Source organism: Myotis lucifugus, unplaced genomic scaffold (genome assembly GCF_000147115.1).
Source record: "Myotis lucifugus unplaced genomic scaffold, Myoluc2.0 scaffold_295, whole genome shotgun sequence".
Lineage (NCBI taxonomy): Eukaryota > Metazoa > Chordata > Mammalia > Chiroptera > Vespertilionidae > Myotis > Myotis lucifugus.
In genome coordinates, this window is record NW_005871343.1 from 618,879 (window position 1) to 640,477 (window position 21,599).

The following is a 21,599-nucleotide window of genomic DNA, read 5'->3' on the forward strand; positions in this document are numbered from 1 at the left end:
CCCCCGATTTTAGGTCTAACATCAGAGGTTCTGTGATCCAAGCTTGTCTTTCTTTTCCATCTCTAGACTAAACCCTGAGCCAGCATTTTCAGGTGGTGGATGCGTAGATAACTGCCTGTGACGGCCAGGTCAGCAAGACATTCTGCTTCACACTCAGCTCTGGACTATCAAGATCTGGCACAGATACAGGGAATTCAGTTCACCTCACCAACAGCTCAGCAATTTCCCAATCTGCTCAGGTTGCAGCTGGTCCTCCTACTGGTCATTCCATCAGGCCACACCTGGACAGGCAGCAGCTGCTCCCTGTGTCCCTGCCAGCCTCCCTGCACCTTCTCTCCCCTTCCTGTTGTGAATGGGAGGTGAACAGCATAGCTGCCAGCCAGGTCACAACCTAACCTTTCTTCAACCTGCTTGGATCCTGGCCTCTTAGCCTTGCCACTTCCCAAAGCCCCTCACAGCTGCCACAAAGGCCTTATACACAGTTCTCAGTGGCCTTTCCTCCAGTCTCTTCCAGCTGACCAAGCTGAGGACTTTAGTGCTGGTGATCACACTGAATTTCTCTATGCCCTTGATTTCCCTAACACCACATTCAGGTCTGTCTATCCTCAATCTGGCCATTTCGGCACCTCCTCCTCCACAGTTTTAGTTGTCCCAAGGCTCTCTGCTCCCTATTCTCTGGCTGCTCATCCACACTCCAGGCTCTTACCTGGAGTTAGACTATGGCTTCCAAATCAGTGTATCTGGCCTGTGTTCTAATTCCCTATTTCTCTCTGCTGGGAAACAGATACCTGTTCTGGGGAGGACCAGAACCCTACATTCAATTCATGAGAGATCATGAAGCTGACAAAAGCCACCTTCAGGTGCCCTCGGGGAACAGGTCCAGCCCAGGCTCCCCCAATCTCCCTCTCCTCTTCTGTTGTCCATCTTGGTAATTCTACCTGGACAACACTTGACACCTCTCTGTCCTCATGCATCTTGTGTCTCAAGCACACAAGACGTTGTTCCCACAGAACACCCACCCTGCCCTCATTCCACATGCGTGAAACTCTGTACAGTTCTCTTTGCCACCTCCATGCCTGGGGGACTCCTACCTTCAACAGCCAAGCTCTAGTGCCCCTTCTACATAAAGCCAGCCCTGCGTCTCTGCGGCTGGGATGGCAGAGCCTCCACCAGAGCCCCAAGAACAGACGCTGATGACAGAACATATCACATTGCTCTCTATGACTGGATTTTAGCAAATACTTCTGAGGGGTGACCCTCCCTCTCAATAGTCCCAACACATAGAATAGACACTCAACCTGGAAAATGCCAGGCTGCCTCAATGAATCGACTAGAATCTAGTAAATTTACATTTTTGTTCATTTAATTTTCATTTTCCTACTAAGTATATTACTACTGGTCTTTGAAATTTTTTATTTCCCAAAGATATGATATGATATTATAACATAATAACAATTATAATAATCAAAGTAAATAATAAATAATACTTGTTTAACGTTATTCTTATGCTTACTGTGTATAATAATAGTAGCTAATGCACAGTGTTAACCATATGCCAAGCTTTCTTCTAAGGCTTCACATGTGTTATTTGTTTAATCTTCATAACAGTCCTGTAAGTATATGATTCTCTTTTTCAATCCTCAAAGCAACTCTATAATATAGGTAATTATCATCACTTTTTGCAATTAAGAAAACAGAGTCTTTGAGAGTTAAGACGCTCACCAAAGGTCACACAGTTAAGAAGGGGTGGCCATTGAAACTCAAAGTCCAATGTTTTGGCTAACTTTTCACTTCTGAGATGAGATGAAGTAAAATCATACAGAGTTTATTAAGACACATCCAGCCATAGTCATTACTGCTTATGCAGCAGCATTCCACCATGACCCAGTACCCCAAATATCTGAGAGATCTGTTCACATCAGCCTAATTCTGCAGCTGGGCAAAGACTAGCTCAGTCTAGGAGCCATGCCCTGCGGTCCTGAAACTCCTGAGTTGGCACCATTCAGTTGTCTCTTATACGTGAGATCATTTTGCACCTGGTCGTTTTGTATATGCATTGTTTTGGTAGCATCATTTCAAGCTTCCAGAAATGGAAATAGAATTGCTTCTTTCTTGGTTCAAGGACAATGAAATGTCAATACAAGAGATCAGAATTGAGAGTGGGTTTTACATGTGTTTTTCAAGAAGCCCACAACTCCTTACTGGAGAGCTGCCACCTCCACCCTTGCATGTCCAAGGTTCCTTAAAGATGACAGGTGTTTGCAATCACAGACATGTGATGGTCAATGTGAGCTGAAAGCCCGTAATTCAAACATGTGCAACATCAAATCTTTCTAAAAGCAAGCTTGTATCCCATTGTCCCTTTTTTAGTTTGAGATAGCACCTCTTTCTTCATAGATTTTTCTCTTTTTTTTCCTTTGGTTCAATGTTATTAGGCCAAATGATTAAAAGATTAGCCTATAAAGAGAAGTAAAATAACATATCCTATTTTGGAGAAAAACAGAACAAGGAACCAGAAGTAGAGACAGATGGATTAAAATAACAAAAGGGAAAAAAAGAGAGAAAAGAATAACTGAAGGGAATAATGATCCTGAACATCACTGAAAATGTGTAACTGACATCTGCCCCAATTTGGATCCTAGTATCACCACATCTACATATGGGACCCCAGGCAAGTTACTTCACCTCTTTGATCTCAGGTTCCTCATCTATACTTCCTCATCTAACTTGTGAGGTGTCAAGGGTATTAAATGAGATGAGACATGTAAAAGTACAGAAACAGGCTTAGAACAAAGCGATTGCTCAATAAATGATAGCAATTGTGGTGGTGGTGATTTTAAGAAGACATGCACTTCACCAACTTGATCATTCCCAGAGGATTCGGTAAGTGTGAGACTCTTAGATGAGATGGATTGCCAAGGAACAATGACAGGGATTGGAGGCTCACATGGGGACTCAACGTGCTCTGGTTTCCTGTGCTTTGTACATAGGCACACACGACTTTGGGAAGTCCCAGGTCATGTTTCTAAAAGATTTCTCAGTTCCTTTCACACCAAATGTGCAATAAATCTGGTGCGCACTGCCAGGGGAGAGGCTGATAGCATGGTGCTTGTGTGTAAGTTAACAATTTGGCTGGGAATGGGAGAAACCTCAATTCATCCTTTGTCAGAAATGATTAGCTGTCCCTGACTCTCAAAATTGATGTTTTAAAAATAGTTCAACACTCATGTTTCCCAAGGACATTTTTCTAATGTATTTTAAGGTGTTAAAAATGAATAAAAACGTCATAGAGAAACAGAAGGCACAATACACAATGAAAACACATACACCATAAACACTGGCAATTAAGGACTTCTCAAACTGGAAGGTTCTATAGGCCAGTATTTTAGAGGCCCAATTGGAAACCAATTCTTCCATGAAAGCATCTTGATAGCATGAGCCAGAAGTAATCTTTCTGTCTGAAGGCCCACAGCGATCTCTCTCCCTGTTCTAGAAAATGCATTACATCGGCCCTTGAGTTATACAGAAGCTCTGTTACTGCAAGGGCTACACAGGACTTTATTTAGCATCATAACCACTCTCCTTCTTCCATGTATTCACATAGCAGGCCCTTCACACTCTTTTAATGAATTGGTAAATGCACGCATACGATTCAGCACAGGATCTTATGCATGCATGATGAAGACATGCTGGACTGATAAAGCCAACCTACTCCTGGAAATGATTTGTTTCGACCTGCAGAATATAATTTTGGTTTTAGATTTACCATTCCTGTTGTTTAAATGGGGGCAAAGGAGTGGAGACGATCCTTTTTAAGACTTCCGTGATGTGGTTTGCATTTTTAAATCACTGCTAACATCATCTGTTTATAGGTCTCCCGGGAAATACAATAAGAGGATTAAGAAGGGGCTTTCTCTCATGAAATGCAGAAATATGAATTAAATAGGATTTATGACTCTGGTTCCCCCTCCCTTTTTCTCCAACCTCCCAGAGAAAATGGTTTCTACCATATAAATGTGTTTGCCAAAAACATTTTATAAATGTTCAGTTCTCAAAGTAACGAAATTGTGAGAAGGAAAAATGCTCAATAAGGTATGAATAAACCTCCCAAAAGGCTTACTTTCCCAACCAATTGGAATCAAAATGTTAATAACTTAAATGGATGGTATTTGAGTATTTTTTTATTTGTACTGGATATTGGACACTTTTGTCATCATATGTGATCACCAACTAGTGGACAAACATTAATTATTAAACACTCGCTGTCCCCACCCTCAGGAGAGGTCACTGAAGGGAACAACGTCCTTGGCCTGGGACCTTGCACGTGGGAACCACTGAAGAAATACTTGCTGAATGTGCAGCATGCAAATAAACAGTTGTAAATAAGCACGCAGAAAATCTATATCTGAATGAAGGTCCTTCTTTCTTCAAACACATATCCAAATGCCTTCCAGAGTAACTATCAAACTCTACACTTAACACATATAATCTCATTTCACTCCCACTACACACACGAGGATAAAGAAGCACCACCCCCACTCTCCAGAAGCGGAAAAGCCCGCTGAGACAGGTGAGGAAACCACCTGAGTCCACACGGCTAGTCACCCACCACACGAGGATTTGAATTCAGATCAGCCAGACTGTATCCAGGCCTTTCCATCAGACCACGCTGCCATTGCCCACAGCACTTTTGGAACTCGTGTTAAATCTTACCTTGAAGCCCACTAATATTAGTTTGAACGGCCAGAGTCCCCCCTTAGACATGGTTTTGCTTTTTATGGTTTCAGTTACCCATAGTTAACTGTGGTCTGAAAATATTAATTGGAAAATTCCAGAAATAAACAATTAATAACTTTTAAGTTGTACACTGTTCTGAGTAGTGTGATGACATTTCACTCTATCTGCTTCATCCAGCGAGGGATGTTAACCATCCCTTTGTTCAACATATCCACGCTGTATATGCTCCCTGCCTGTATCCATCTAGATCAGGGGTGGGCAAACTTTTTGACTCGAGGGCCACAATGGGTTCTTAAACTGGACCGGAGGGCCGGAACAAAAGCATGGATGGAGTGTTTGTGTGAACTAATATAAATTCAAAGTAAACATCATTACATAAAAGGGTACGGTCTTTTTTTTTTTAGTTTTATTCATTTCAAACGGCCGGATCCAGCCCGAGGGCCGTAGTTTGCCCACGGCTGATCTAGATTATCAGAGTGGTTATCAGAGAGAGAGAGAGACATTCACATTTTTATTAAAGTATATTGTTATAATTTTTCTATTTTATTATTAGTTATTGTTGTTCATCTCTTACTGTGCCAAATTTGTAAGTTTAACTTTCTCATAGGTAGGTTCATATAGGAAAAAACATAGTACGTAAAGTGTTCAGTACTATCCACCATTCCAAGAATCTGCTGGGGGTCTTGGAACATGTCCCCTTGGGTAAGAGGGGTCTACTGTGCTTGAACTCAGCCATGCCTGTTGGCAGTCCCACCTCTAGTTGTGCTCCCCAGCCCTCCAACTACTCTCCTCACTGTCCCCAAGTGTTCTTTCTACAACATACACATAATTAGGATGTTCCTCCCATCTCTTCCTTCTTCCCCACACAAAGCCCTGCAGGATAAATTCTATCCAAGGGTACCCATGGGCCTCAAAACTCCCCTCCAGTCTCTCCTTCCAATTCTCTACACCAGCGGTTCTCAACCTGTGGGTCGCGGCCCCTTTGGGGGTCGAACGACCCTTTCACAGGGGTCACCTAAGACCATAGGAAAACACATATATAATTACATATTGTTTTGTGATTAATCACTATGCTTTAATTATGTTCAATTTGTAACAATGAAATTGGGGGTCACCACAACATAAGGAACTGTATTAAAGGGTTGTGGCATTAGGAAGGTTGAGAACCACTGCTCTACACCCATTCTCTGCTTAGCCAAACCAAGGTCCTACAAATGCCATGAGTTTTCTCATATGCTCATGTCTTGGAACAGGAAATTTCTACTTGGAATCTTCCTGTCCTCCTTCTTCCTGCCCTTCTCCCAACTCTCACATTCTGTAAGCTCCACAGCCCCTTCCAATGTTCATCTTTAGGACCAAATTATAGGTTTAGGTATCCCCCTTCAGGGCTCCCCTGCAACCTGCACTTACCTTCTCTCAAAGCAGCTTTCAAACTATATTTAAAGTAACCACTGACTATACTTTCCCAGTAAGTATATACTCCTGGAAGATGAGACCATCTGACCCAATGCTTAGTATAGATACATGTTTGTAAATGAATAAATGTAAGTAGGAAGGGATGACAGTAAACATTCAAACTTTGGGGGTGAATCTGACTCAGAGAAATAGCTGAGAATTATTCTGAGCCAAGTTGAGTAAATAATGTGAGTGATGAAGCTGGGAAACACTGTTTAGGGTCCATAACCCATTCAACAAAAATACAGGAAGATACAGACTATTGAGAATCGGAAGTCAATCCCTTATGTATAAAATGTTCCTTTATAGGCTGCTCAACAGTCCTCAATAAACACCTGTGAGAGGAAATGTTGTCAAGAGTTTGTATTACATTACACTTTAGTGACCTGTCAAATTAGGAATGTGGGGATAATGAGAGGATAGTCACAGGAAGACAGATGCAAGTATATCTTATCTGAGAACATTTCTAGAATCTTCAGCAAACCTCAGTGAGAATTTCTCTTGGACTCTCAGATATAATCTACCTTCTCACACTTGGGGAAGTCAAGCCCATATCCCACCCACTTCAACACACAAGCCAATGGATAACATAAGATTAAGCATCATAGCTTGATCAAAGGCACTGGTTTAAGAAAAATAATTTCTACAGGAGTCAATTCTCACCAAGTCATTAACAACATATTTCTAAGTACTTGCAAGTTAATAGACGACATCAGGCTGTGCTGTTATATCCCAGAGTGCAGTCCATTACAAATGCTGAGGCAAAGAGATGGCACTGCTTGAGAAAATGTGGCACTTGGTGATATGACAAGTAAAATGGCATTTATCATCCATATCCACAGCTTAATGGACATGAGCCATTTCTGTAAAGGGAGGGTGATCCAACCCATTAAGTATATAGAACATCATCTTTCAATATAAAATGGTCCTTGATTTTTTTTATATATCCAAAGGCTCCATCCAAGTGGGGGAAATGCAGGAGCAGAACAAGCTACAGCTTTTCTATAAGAGCTACAGTCACAGCATAACCAGGTATCATTGGGCAGAGGGGAGAATATGCAAACATCCTCTGCTGGCTTCACAATTCTGTTCCCTACAGAGGCACCACGAACTCATACTTAACTCTTGCTTTCCCTGTTCTCTACTTACTTATAAATGCTTTTACAATGTTTTTTGAGAGCTAGATTTCAAGTGTGTTCAGATTGAAGATTTTCCAAAATTAAGTTTTCTATAAAAACTTGAGTCCTGGCATGCCCATGTCCCTGGCTTGGTAAGCATTCTCTATTGAACTGGAGATAATTTAACTGTCTATTGATGAGACAAACAACAAAGTTTTCATTTGATGGAGCCTAAATCCCAAACCCTGCTCCTTCCTCAAACTGATATTTTTTTCTAGGAGGCCATCTTACAAACCTTTAAGCAATTTCCTCTTATATATAACTATTTAGTTTTTTAAAAATATGTTTTTATTGATTTCAGAGAAAGGAAGGGAGAGGGAGAGAGAGACAGAAACATTGATGAAGAGAGAATCATTGATCGGCTACCTCCTGCATGCACCTTACTGGGGATAGAGCCTGCAACCCAAGCATGTGCCTTGATCGGGTATTGAACCAGGGACTTCCTGGTTTATGGGACAACACTCAACCACTGAGCTACAGTGGCTGGGTTATAGCATTTAGTTTTAAAATACCCTCTGAGGTATAATCTAAAAGTCCTACATTTTAAAAATCATTACAAAGATGGCCATATTATAAATGAATTTACCAGCTAAGCGATTTCTAAGTTTTAGTGAAAGACACTAAAAGAATTACCATGAGGGGTTAGTTAGTTTCTTGTTGAATCTTTTTATTTCAGTCAATATAAAAAAGACCCTTACAACTTGATATTATCTTCTATTTACTGCACTTAAATGGAATATACACTTAAAAAATGAAAGAACTCTCTAAGCTATGTCAATTTTATCCCTTGGTTATCCTTGATATATTTACACCAGTTGTATGTGGGCCCCCCAAATCTGTGCAAATACTCATTATTGTTTCCACCAGGGGGCATTCATCTCACTGAAAATAAATATTTTTCAACTATGGCTAAATTCAGGGAATAAGGGTAAAAGTATTCATCATATTGAAATGGCTAAATACATATTTTGTTTATTAATCTGGAAATTCACACTTGCAATGGGAAGCAAGAAGGTTAAGTCTTTTAGTGGGTTCTTTAATCAAATGATTTGTATATATGAAAAGATATATGAGTATGGAAAAATTATCCTTATGTTCGAAAAGGTAAGATATACTAGAGAATGTAAGGAACTCTTCAGAAATGTCAACAAAACACACACATAAAGATCACCCACTATAATTAGAGACTAATTTTGGGTGTTATAATTAATTTGAAATTAATTTTGGGAGATATACCAGATAGTTTCTTAAGATTCTTCCTCATCCTAAAAGTATTAACTGACACTCACGAAGGCAGAGATTATCCTTTTTAAAACTGCCTACTTCTCAAAGATCAGATCATCCTTCTTCTGCCTGGTTACTTTGCACACATAAGGTTTGGACACTGGAAGATAGAAATGGGGCTGGCCTTCTTTGGTAGATTATAAAGAGAGGAAGAAAAGACAAAAGGATATGCCACACATTTACCATTTTACAGTATGACTTTTGATAGTCTTTCATGCAAAATAATATCCGTGTGAAGCTACAACAAACACTGTCAAAAAGCACTTAACACAATTCCTGAGACAATCCATATCAGAACCATACCTTTTTTGTTTACCTACCAAGATAATATCGCACAAAGTTTTCCATATCCCTGAAATTACCACTGACTCATTCAAACTGGAAAACTTCTCCTTTTTTCTTTACAAAACAAGATAGAAGAAAAGGCCAAGTATGATAGTTCATATTTCTATCTGCAACCATCTAATACAGTAGCTCTTAACTAGGAGCCAATACATCAATAAGGACTATTGATCGATGATGTCTAGCACCACCCCCATCCCCAACTCTGATGGCAGCTTTGAACATATCTCTCTCCTGCCATGCAGTGTCCATTGTTACACATAACAAGGAAGTATCCACAGTGGGAATCACAGACTCTTAAGGTCAGGTTGTGAGGGAACTAGGCCTTGGTATTCTCTTTCTTCACCTAGAACTTCTTCCTGCTCCCTTCTCACTCGTGCTTCTTCACTTGGCCAATAGAAGCCAAATCAGCAACCTTTCACAAGATATGGTGGAGGCTAAATGGCAGATAATTTTATTAAATATCTTGCCTGTTTGTTCTTAAAAGGCAGGGGTTAGCAAACTTCTTCTGTAAAGAGCCAGATGGTAAATACTTTAGGCTTTTTGAGCCAAATGGTCTTGGTCATAACTATGAAGTCTGCCATTGTAGCATTAAAACACCCATAGAAAATTCACAGACAAATGGGTGGGAATGGGTTCCAATAAAACTTTATTTACAAAACAAGCAATGGGCCAGATTTGGCCTGTGGGCCTTAGTTTGACAACTTCAGTTTTAAGGGAATAGCTCAAGTTTTGTGTTTTTCTTCTCCTATACTGGTGGAATTTTGGCACGTAGTGCAAGTATGTTCATCATAACTAGATTTTTAAGGGGGGAAAAATAACATAGAGTCCCATCTATAGTGACTTATTTTCTATTCCCAAAATCCAGCTACCACAGGCACTCTCTGACCCACTAAAGGTGTGGGGGGTTATTGCAGGCCATGGTCAGGAGTGTTTTTGGTTTCTTCTTTGAACACCTAGCATTTGCTTTTGTCAGCAGTGGATAGAAATATCTCCATTTTCTTCATAGAGGACATCCAACATGCCAGAAGGATTTCAGGCCCAATACACTTGAGAAAAGTTCTTCTAACTTGCACACTCCTTTTCTACTTAGCTTAATGCCTCACCTTCCTGTTCCTGAACACCTGAGAAGCAAGTAGAGTCATGGCCCGGCATAGCACATTTTCCTCAGGGAACCCGCCCCCCTTCTTACAGAGCAAGAAAACTCTTGAAAATAATTTGTCTCCCTGTGACTAGACAAAAATTTAGAACTAATGCAAACCCCTCTTTTTGAAAATTCAGGTCTATTTCTGCCTTCACAGAAAAAGGGAAGGTAGGAGTGAGAGGGTGGCTGGAAATTGACCTCTTGAACATGGCAGATGAGCTGTCTTTTTAATTTGGCCTTAGCCGAAACAGCAACCTATGTGTTCCATCTCCTTGCTTGTTAAAGTTTTTTCTTTATGGGGGAGAACAAGCCCCCTTGGAAATGGGTTCACTTTATTAATAGAAAAAAATCAAGTTGTAATGGAACCTCTGAAACAATGTTACCAGGAGTTCATGTAGACCTTTCAGAATAAGCACCTATGTTGTGTGGACTTTTTTATTATTATTACTTGTTAACAGCTTTACTCTTGTCCGTGTGCTCAGAGACCTTGGCAAGATGAGCATTTTATAAATCTGATAAATAAATCATTGAAGCCTCCCAATCAATATCACCTAAGGGATAATGAACAAAATAAACTAACAAACAAAATAGAAAAAAATACGTATCACCCAAGGGAGAAGGAAGGAGGCACTCAAATCTGCATTAAAGTCAAGGTTCCCCATCCCCCCCTCCTCTGGTAAATGCTAGGGAAGAAGAGGCAGAGGCCAGGAAAGGCTCCTCTCACCGCCATGGGCTGAGAGCAGCAAGCTGATCCTTCCACTTAGCCCTCTACAAAGAGTAAGTCAGTTCACTATGTCAGGTTTCACATGATGGGCACAGATAAGCCAGAGGATGGAAACAGCGTGCTTGCCCCCTTGAAGCAAAGTCCACCAGCATGAGCTGGGCAGTCCATGCGGGAGGGTGACTTGCTCACCAGGAGCGTCATTGGAACTGCAGTGTATGGGCTTACACTGAACTGTTCTGGAAAAATGTTTCTGTCAGCACAGCGGTAAAGCACTCCAGAGAGGGTCTTTACAGAACTCTGCAGCCAAACTGAGCCCAAGGGGAATTCCACGGTAAGTCTCATGAAGAGGTATAAAGCCTCATTAGTGCAAAGAGGATTTACTATGCTCCAGATCCAACCAAGAATGCAGGTGCCTTGTTCCCAAATTTGTGATTCATTATGGTTCTACAGATCACCCAATTATAAGGAATCATCACCGGTTGACGCCTGAGTAGCCTCCCGCTCTTCTAAAAATATCACTGACAATCAGACTGCACCTACAGGCCTTTGCACAGGGGAGAAACGTGCTGAGCTGGCAGGTGGTTTATTTAAAGAAAGCAAACAGCCAGGCTGGTATGTAAAGGAAGACTTTTAAAAAAATGAAATCATACCATTCAAACGAAGTTCAAAAATCGTTTAGGTTCTCATTCTGCCTTACGGTAAGTCTATCTACAAATCTCCAGGGACAAACATACTAGCAAGGGAGTTATTGTAAAAGACTTTGAAAAATAAACTTCTACAAGCAAACCTTTTGCGTGATCAAACTACCCTCACTGTCAAAAATTTGCTAATTAGGACAGTTTTGCAATGGGTTGCTGGAGCCGGCTGAAACTGGTTTGTTAGATTTTCAGGAATTTTGCAAGCAAGGTGATTTCGCATTGGTAGTTTGAAATCAACCATAGTAGGAATATTTACACCGTGGAAATCAGCAAAGAGTACAATTCAGAGCCCCAACTCTGCTCCACCCCTGCAATCGGACTGTTAAATATTTACTAATGTACCATGCTCACAGGCTTTGTAAAACTTCTCCAGCTTTCTCTTCTCCAAAGGCTTACAGTCTTTGAGAGTGGCGAAAAAGTAGAACTCACATGAGAAATCTCCTTTACAATTTTCTGGAAGAGTTAGCCTCTACTGAGAGCAAAAGGAAATCAACTGCTTTGCAAGACAATCCCCTTACAACAAAACTGCTGTATTAGAAAGACACCATTAGCCCCAATTTACCTGTGCTATTCTTCCTATTATTTGCCAATCTTTGGAACATCCTTTAGTCCCTTCAGAGCTCTGGGAATTATCTCATCTCTCAAACTTCAGGATAAGAATGGGTTCAGTATTTGAATGGGACAACTGACACCAGAAGTCACCACAGGTGACCTCAGTATTTATGAAGCACAACCCTACTTGCCTTCTGAATATAACTTCTCCCATCCAGTAAAGAGCTAAGCTGAGTGCCCAGACCAGAAGTTCTTTACCTCCTGGAGTCTTTCAGACAGAAATAACTTGTAGTACAACTTAGGGATTGGGAAATGCATCCTCCATGACTTCTAAAAAAAGTTATTGGCTCTAAAACCTAATAATAAAGATGTCCCGATACCAAGATGATTCTTCTTGGGCCCCTTGCATTTCCATCTATCTTATAAGGAGAGATATTACTGCCTTTCGTTCTGGATTATTATTTTGAGGAAGTTTGTATAGCAAACAGCCTTAGGAGCTACAGATAATATGTCCAAAGCATGTTTACTGCCCATTAAAGGAGTTAGGGGTCCTTTTCTATAACACAGAGTATTTGCAGGAATCCTTCTGGGCCCATCTGCATCACCCCCATGAAACGTTGCGCAGAGAACTAACTCGTGTATGCTGCTCCTGCTGCTTCCCATGGGATGAGTAATGAAGCCCTTTGTCTCTGACCCAGAGGTCTCATGTCCTCTCATGTCTCATACCACCATCTATGAAACTGTGCCAGGCTAACTTATTAGCCTGCAAGTAGAGAAAATCTCAGACCCTTCGCAGTTCTTGACACCTGTTACCTATAAAGCTTTTAAAAAGTAATCTATATCTGTAGTTATATTTCTATTTCTACCTGTATTTATCCACCTACCTATCTATTGAATGAGAACTAATTGTGTCTCTCGGGGATTCTTTATAGCTCTCTTGGGCAATAATGTATAAGGCAGCACACAATGACATTACTAGACTGAAAACTGCAGAGCTGCTCACTCTGTTGAAGATATACATATGAAACTAGTCAAAATGAGCACGAACAAAACAGTCTTCTGTGTCCTCTAGTACAGGGCTTCTCAAGCTTTAAGGAACATATAAATCACCTGGGAATCTCATTAAAATGCAGATTTGGATTCAGTAGATCTGGGATGAGGCCCAAGATACTGCATTTTTAACAAGTTTCCAAGCAATCCTGATGATGCTGGTCTTGATAGCAAGGCTCTAACAGCAACTAAATATGCATTTTATGCCTGTTAACACTCTAATATTTGCAAAAACTCAAACATTTTTTAAACTGATAAGAACAGACACTACACTGATCTTAGTCAAAAGGCCGAGAAGCGATAAACTCTAACATTTTTAATAAAATTATCTACAACAACCCAAGAAGTCCACATAAATCCGAGAACGCCTATATTGGTTTAGTAAAGGATACTAAAACAATTTCTGAGAACATGATCATGAGTGCTTATATACTTATATGAGGAAAACATCAAGATTCGTTATGACTTATCCTTTAGTCTGCATTATAAATACATTCTATTCAAAGAAATAGGAGCAAAGGAAACATGTAAGAGAAGACTTTTCTGGGTTATGTAAAGAGTTTGCAGACGGTAGTAAGCATTTAAGTAAACAGAGCAAATAGCCTCATGGTTAACGTTGCTGACAATTATATCTCTGTCCAGGCTAATGCTGATGGGCTAAGCATACAGGGAAAGAGGAAATAATATATGGACATAAAGACTGACTCTGAAAAATTAAATGTGCTGCCAGGGAAAACACAATGGGCAGGAGGAGGGCCTGCCTTGTGGTCCCCACGCTGTCACTCCCTTGCTACAGAAGCTGAGGGAAACTGAGGCACTCCCTGCTGAAAGGTGATAGGATACTCCAAGAGCCAGACCCCTGGCCACTTTTAGTCTAGGTCTCAGTCACCTCTACAGGCAGACACTCAGCCTCATAGGCCCGTTTTTTAAGACTATCGTCCTCCCAAAGAATTTAATCTTTCCGTCTCATCTTATTCACTTGGGAATAAGTTACGTGCCCATTTGAAAAGCACAAGAGAGAGAGGGTTCAAAAATTTTTTTGAAAGGCAGGAAATACATTTGGTGATTTTATTAAGAAATATTGAGTAGTACTTTTTCTTTCTTTTCTTTCTTTCTTTGTCTCCTTCTTTCCTTTCTTTTGACTTTTTTCCTCCTTACTATCCTCTCCCTCTTCTTTCTCTCTCTACAATAAAGACTACCAGGGAGGCAGTAGGCATGTATTTCAGAATTCCACACACCAGTTTCTCATGAGGTTAGTGACTAACACTTTTGTAAAGATTTCTATGGTCAAATAGAAGGTCCTGGGTTAGGAAATCCTGGGTTAAACAGAGTTCAAAGGTTTCTTTACTACCTCAAGCCTTTAACAGGCTGATGTCCACCGTGCTCTCTGAGATGGGGCTGTGGGTGCTGCATTTTCTATATTCGGCCACATAAACACCCCTCTCCCATCCACTTCCCACTAGTGTTCTGAGGAATTCACTCTGAGAAAGAGAGCTCTGACACAAAGATTTTGAATGCTGGAGCCCAAGCTGTTGTGTTTAAATTAGACCCCCCGGAAACAAGCATTGTGGCCTTGGATAAGTCACACAACTTCTCTGAGCTTCCAGTTTCTTCAGGTGTAGAAGGAGTCAATGGCATCTACCAGATGGTGCTATTGATAGGACAGAGTGAGACAAATTATACAAAGCACCAGGCACAGAGCTGCTAGCCCACCTTGGCCTTTCAGATTCAGAGGAGTGGTTAATCCACATCCCTCGAGGGCTGGATAAGAAAGCATTCATCTTACCAAAAACTACGATGGAGAGGAGGCCACCAGCCTCTTTTCTAACTTCACAAGTTGCAAAACTGGACCTGTGTCTTGTCCCATCCACTCACATCTGAATATTCTCTTCCAAGGGCTGGCCCCCAGGCTGTGTTTGTCTGTGGTCAGTCCTAACAGATGACATTTGCCAAATGAATGAAGGAGAGAAGGGAAATATTGATATGGAAAAGGTCACAGAGAATAAACAATGGCAGGAATGAGGCCAGGCCAGAGAGAGGGGGCATGACCGTCCTGAGTCAAATCTGACTTTACCTGTTAGAGAAACAGGGACTCAGGCAAGAGAATTCTCTCCCTGGGTCTCATTCATGGTCCCCGTTTCAAATATAAAGATAAAGATACAAATATCACAGAGCTGTGTTAAGGAACCAGGGGAGATCACATATGCAAAGTACTTAGCACAGCACCTGGCACAGAGTAGGAACTACATCACAGAGAAATAATCACAGTAGAAAATAATCACAGAGCTAAGTGTTCTTTTTTGGAATGAAGGGGGGAAAAGTAGATGCTATTATTCTCAAATCAAATTCTCTGGTTTCCAGATTGGAAAATAGATATCGTAATCCTTCTGGGGAAACCCCAGGAAAAGGACTAGACACAGGGCAGAATATTTCATTCCCCACGACTGACTGCAGATGTGCCCAATGACTGATGGCAGATGCAGTTTCCATGCTGTCATTCTGAGAGAGAGAAAACAGACACTACTACCTATTGGATTCCAAGAAGATTACAGACAACAATGAAAGAACAACATTTCAAGTTTGCTGAATAAGGACTTCTACCCGTCCTCCTCACAGAAGTCAGGTAGGGGGACCACTTCCCTAAGTTAGGACTCCCCTCACCTCCTCCACCCAGGACTATATTCTCCCCCACCTTATACATTTATCAATCTATTGTCTGTCTCCCCCATTGCAATGGAAGCTCCACAAAGTAAGGACTCGCTCTGCCCTCAGGGTCTATTACAGGCTGGCCCAGAGCAGTTTCTCAGTAAATATTTGTTGAAAGAATGAATGAATCCCACATTAGTTATTTAATAAGCATGAACACTCAAGGATTTATAGTCCATTAAAACAAAATGAAGACCATGAGACCAGAATTTTTAAAAAATTAGTAATGTTATTATAAATCAAATGAACAGCTTTATTAATCACTTCCAACATAAATAGAAAAATCAAGAAAGTGAAAAAGGCTTGGCAGGAGCCAAGAAATCACCATAAACATAATCACACTTCACATTTAGATGTCCTAACCCTGCCTCTCACTGACTTCCTTATCAATTTCCAAATGCAGTGGCTCTGCTGTGTCCTCAGGACCAATTCCAAACTCCACAGCATGGCAGGAAGGCCCTTTGCATCCTGGCCCTTGTCCATCTCACCATCATCATCTCCCACCACTGTCCTCTTACATCTCCACCCCAGCAATATCCAAACAAGCCCAACATGAACCTCTCTGCCTTGATAGGTGCCTCCTTCTTCATCTCATCTATGTGGTGAATTTCTCCTCATCCTCCCAAGCCTCTTTTGAAGGTTGACTCCTCTGTGAAGTACTCCCTGATTTTTTTAGACAGAATGAATCAGTCCCCTCTTGTGCGCGGCTATTTAGATTATTTACTGCCTTACCATCCACTTAGATGTCATTTATTAATGTATTATCTGTGTAAGTGATGTACACATACTTATTTTATGTGTCTGGCACATTGTATATGCTCAGTAATATGTTTATCAGAAGAACAAAGAATTGGATGCATGACCACTGTTACACTTTCTCTTCCCACATTGCTATCCTTCCCAGCTAATTAATGACCTTACAACCAAAGACAAAAGATCACTGAGAAGGTATGGAGGTAAACTTTATGAAGCACAATATCTGCTGGGCACTATCTTATTAACCTTTTGGTTATCCCCAGAAGTCCTCTCTGAAATTGGTGCGGTTATGCCCATTTTATGGATAATGAAACTCACAGAAAAAGAACCTTTCAGAATGTAGAGTCCAACCTGAGTCTACACTCCTCCGACTTCCTTGTTTTGGCTCAAATGCAAGCTCCATTTTATCCTTTATCAATTCAGAGGGTGTTCTCTTCCCATATTCTCACCTCTTAAACTACATTTCCAAGTGGCCCTCAAATGGCATCTGTCTACCAAACTTCTCTAAGCCTCCTGGACGTTCCCCTCTCTTCAAGATCCTCTTGCTCCAAAAGCCCGACTAAATATTCCCAGTGCCTTCTAATTCTTCAGTAATTCTTCTACCCAAGCCTCCTGAATGGCTTTGAAACAATGTATAAGAATAAACCATGAATACCAAAAAGACATGGTGCCTTCTTCTGTCCTTGTACTTCAGTTCAGTTAAAAAAAAAAAAAGACATTTACTGAGAGTTAACTCTGCCTTGCACATTACCAAGTACTGGAGACATAGAGAGAACAGAACAGAACTGTTGACTTCGAGGAGCTTTCAGATTAATGGGAAGATTAACAGGTAAAGCATATTCTTTCAATATGATAAGCTAAGCATTTTTTCTGGATGATTACTCATGGTATTAAAAGTCTACAAAAAAGGGACTTTGTCCAACCCGAGGCTATCAGAGGAGGCTTTCTGGAAGAGGTGATGCCTGAGGTTTATCTTTAAAAGATAGGCAAGAAACAACCAGGCAAAGGGATGGGTGAACAACACTCCAGAAAGAAAAAACAGTATTGTCTGCAGTACTAGGAAGTGGTGACATCACCTTACAGGAACTTGAATGGTCACTGGTGTGGTTTTCATGTATTCTTGCTGAAATTTTCACATGTGGAGGGCTTGTTTTGCAATCAATAATTCAAACAGAACCCAACCCATTACCCCTCCTCTTTTCTTTAAGGGTACTCCATGTAAGACGCTGATGACTCCTGTGAGATGAGTTCAGGTTTTCAGGATGCTGTGGTCCATTTAGAGGCAGGAGAAAGTCATTTTCTACACAGCATCCCAGTACAATACAGTCATGGGACTGAGCATGACCACCCCAGAGGGAGAAATCCCCACCCTCCCAATGCACATTCCCTACTCCCTTCCTTGTTTGCACCTTCTCCACGATTTTGTTTTCCTATGAACTATCCAGATTCTCTCACAAACTGGACAAAGATCTCTCTCTACACAACAAAGTGATATGACTTAACTCAAATGTTTTTAGAAATTATTTCAATCACTCCCATTCTGGTGAGTTAAGTTTGATGTCTAGTGATGTATTTTGTTATTTCTTAATAAAGAGACAGTCTCTTCCAATGTTAGTAGGTTATGAACTTTGATGTTGGGATGCACCTTTGATAGCATCTAGAAATATATATTTTAATACACCAAGAAGGAAAGAGAGTCAGCAGGGCAGCAGTTGGTAAAGCTAAAGCATTAAAACCAGAACTATCTGGATATAAATTGTGGTTCTGCCAATTACTAGCTCTGTGATTTGGACACAATAGTAAATGTCTCTGGACGTCAATGAGCTCAGTGTTACAATGCAGGGTTTTTATGAAAATCAGAGAAAATGTTTCAAGGATGTGGCACACAGTGCCACTTCCCTCAATAGGTGGCAACTATAATCTATATCTAGCTTAATTTTTAAATTAAATTTTAGGATCATCCACTTTCTCATATGTAGCCCAAATTAGCAAACAAGAGATAAAAATCGTTTTAAACATACTGATTAAAAAGCATCAAGTAATATATTTAATTCCTTAGAGCTCCTACAGAAAGAACTGTCATAGGTCAGTTGCCCAGAAGTGGGCCCAGAGAGCAGTGCTCATGGCAAGTGATTTATTAAAGAAGGACTCACAGGAGAGAGGGAAGTAGGAAGAGGAAATAGAAGAAGCCAAGCAAAACTGCATTTTCAAGTGAAGCCTCACTCTCAGCCTGATCCGCAGGGAGCTCTGCAGTGCAAATTACACCACAGATCTTGTAGAGATCCTGTCAATCATTCCAAAGAGTTGGTCCAGCCTACAGGCACGGGAGTGAGCATTTCTGCTTCTACACTAGTGTGCCAGCTGCCAAGGAGGGGTTGAGAGAAGAGGGTGGAGGGTACTTAACCCCCATTCACCTCCAGCTGTATGTGTATTGTGTGGATGTGTGTGCGTGTGTGTGTGTGTGTGTGTGTGTGTGTGTGTGTGTGTGTGTGTGTGTGTTGGTGTAGGGCAGGAGCTCCACTAGTTCACGGCTTGCCCTCTGAAGAAGGTTCCAGGTGCCAGCCCTTAGGAGAAAATGCACACAGAAGCCGGGATCAGCACACAGAACCAGTAAGGGAGCTTGAGGGAAGCTGAGCGGAGCACAGACATAATCACATTTACAACATTAATCAAGAGAATTTCATGGAAACCTATCTGTGTCAGGTCTGCCTTCCGATCATTGGAGTTGGTCCATCACCAAATGATGTATGTTTAACTGTAATATATGCATTTTTCTTTAGTAATTTACAAAAGACAAGTTTGAAATACCTATTTCCTAGGAGTGTAAAATTCAATTTTGAAGGTTTGCCCTCAGGCATCAAAAAATGAGCACTTCAACCGATTACAGCTGTGGTTTTCTGCTGAAGAAAGTTGTGCCAGTCTCTAATAGAGGACACAGCCACTGCTCAGATGGAAGCGATTGGGAGAGATCGGTGGCCAACCCCTTAAATACCAAGAGAAAAGCTGGCACAGACAACTCCTGGGCTCCTTCACACATGCATATTCATTTAACCATCCACACCGCTCAGAGATTCTGGGATGTTATTTAAATTAAGTTGTGTGATATATGCATCTATACGATAGATGTATCGTACATATTCAAGACTCTGCTTTAATCGAATTAATTCCTGTAATTTAAAAATATAATTTCTTATAGCTCTATGTCCTTATCTGCAGAAGGGGAATGCTGACTAAGATTTCAGATAATAGAGACTCACTAGAGACAGCCAATTGGGTAGGCAGACTGGATTAACTCATGCATTATTTAAAATGTCTACAGAAACATGAAATATCAAAATAATGAATTTGTTAGGGTGGTGAATGGTTTTAAACACCTCTTTTAAAAAACTTCCAATAATGTTTATAATTTGGCAATTATAGTTTATGGCGATTATGTCAGTACATCTGAAAGACTAGAACTGGAACAGGAAAGCATACCCTAAACCACTGTATAACTAGATACAGTAAAGCAAAATTCATGAAGAATTTCTGAGGGGCCCAAACAGACATAACACTGACAATTAACGGGCACCTTGAGCTTTTGCACCTAGATTTAAGTTCCAATTTTATTTTTTAAATATATTTCTATTGATTTTCAGAGAGGAAGGGAAAGGAAGAGATAGAAACATCAATAATAAGAGAGATTCATTGATAGGCTGCCTCCTGCACGTCCCTACTAGGGATGGAGCCTGCAACCCGGGCATGTGCCCTGATCAGGGATCCAACCATGACCTGCTGGTTCATAAGTCAATGCTCAACCACTGATTCACATGGACTGGACTAAGTTCCAATTTTAAATAAGCAAGTATTGGTGGTTGCCACTAAGGGGAGGAGGATGTTTAGTGTTTTAGAAACTCTCAGAACACCTTAGGAGCTCAGGAGATGAATGGATTTAGGGAGGGGTTGGAGCAAAAAAGATTTTAGCCTAAGAATGATGGTATTCCTCAAACAAAATACAAAATTCTCAACTACCAATTGTAAAATATTTGCAATGAACTATCATGTCAAGGTGAAACATTTGATAAAGTCAGGGCTAAAATGAAGCTACTCAGACTTGGCATCTCCTACTCTTGGCATATTCTAATTTTGAGAATTCAGAGTCTGATGATAATTCTCTGCTTTGCCATGCATTGTTCCATAATTGAAAACTTTTGGAATCAATGAGAATCTGATATGGAGTCTAAAATGCTGAATAGAGGGAAAATAAGGATGTCAAACCAAAATTAATATTGTCAAAGAATCCATGTAAATAATTGGAATTATCCAAAACTATGGATAACTGTTTTCCATTTCTAGGTTTTCATTATGGAAGTCTGTACACGGCAGATCTATCTTTTCAAGTATGTTTTTTTCCGATAATACCCGATTTAGTTTCTTTGAATTTGCTAACCCATAAGCATATTAGGTGATACGTAAGAAAATAGACTAGAATAAATATGTATTACTAGCACTTCATAAGGAGGAAGGTCTACCTGACAACAGTGAAGATTTGGAAAGGACCCAGTTCCCAGGTCTTATGGGGGAAGGATGCAGAGTGCTCTCCGGGGGCCAGTGGACAGGGACGTGTGGCTGGGGAAGGAAGAAGGAAGAGGAGAGAAGCTCCCCAAATGTGGCAGTCAATTAAATACATCCCCAAACAGAGAGAAAATAAGAAGGGGGTGAATCATAAAGATAGAAAAATGCATTTAAGGAGTTGTGAATGTCTGCTCATAGAATAATTAAATCCTCCCCACTCTCATATCATGGTGATTCAAGAAAGTCAACTAATCCAGACCACAAGATGGCAAAGCACTATTAGTAATCTGTCAGGAGGATAATAAGCAGAAAAATCAAGTGCTTGCTTCCTCTCCAGAATTGCACCACTTCAGAAACTCCCAGCCTTTCCTTATGTTCTAGCCCTGTCTTTCAAGCCAAAGGGAGCACCATGCACAGAG

The 21,599-nt window shown here is 40.7% G+C and overlaps 1 protein-coding gene and 1 non-coding gene across 2 annotated transcripts in view; both read right to left on the reverse strand.

Moving 5' to 3' along the window:
* Positions 1–21,599, reverse strand: part of NTRK2 (neurotrophic receptor tyrosine kinase 2) — a 312,980-nt gene that overhangs the window by 202,881 nt on the left and 88,500 nt on the right. The window lies entirely within an intron of this gene.
* On the reverse strand, positions 13,271–13,466 carry LOC111828194. The gene has a single exon (XR_002831983.1). It is a non-coding gene; the product is annotated as a U2 spliceosomal RNA (small nuclear RNA).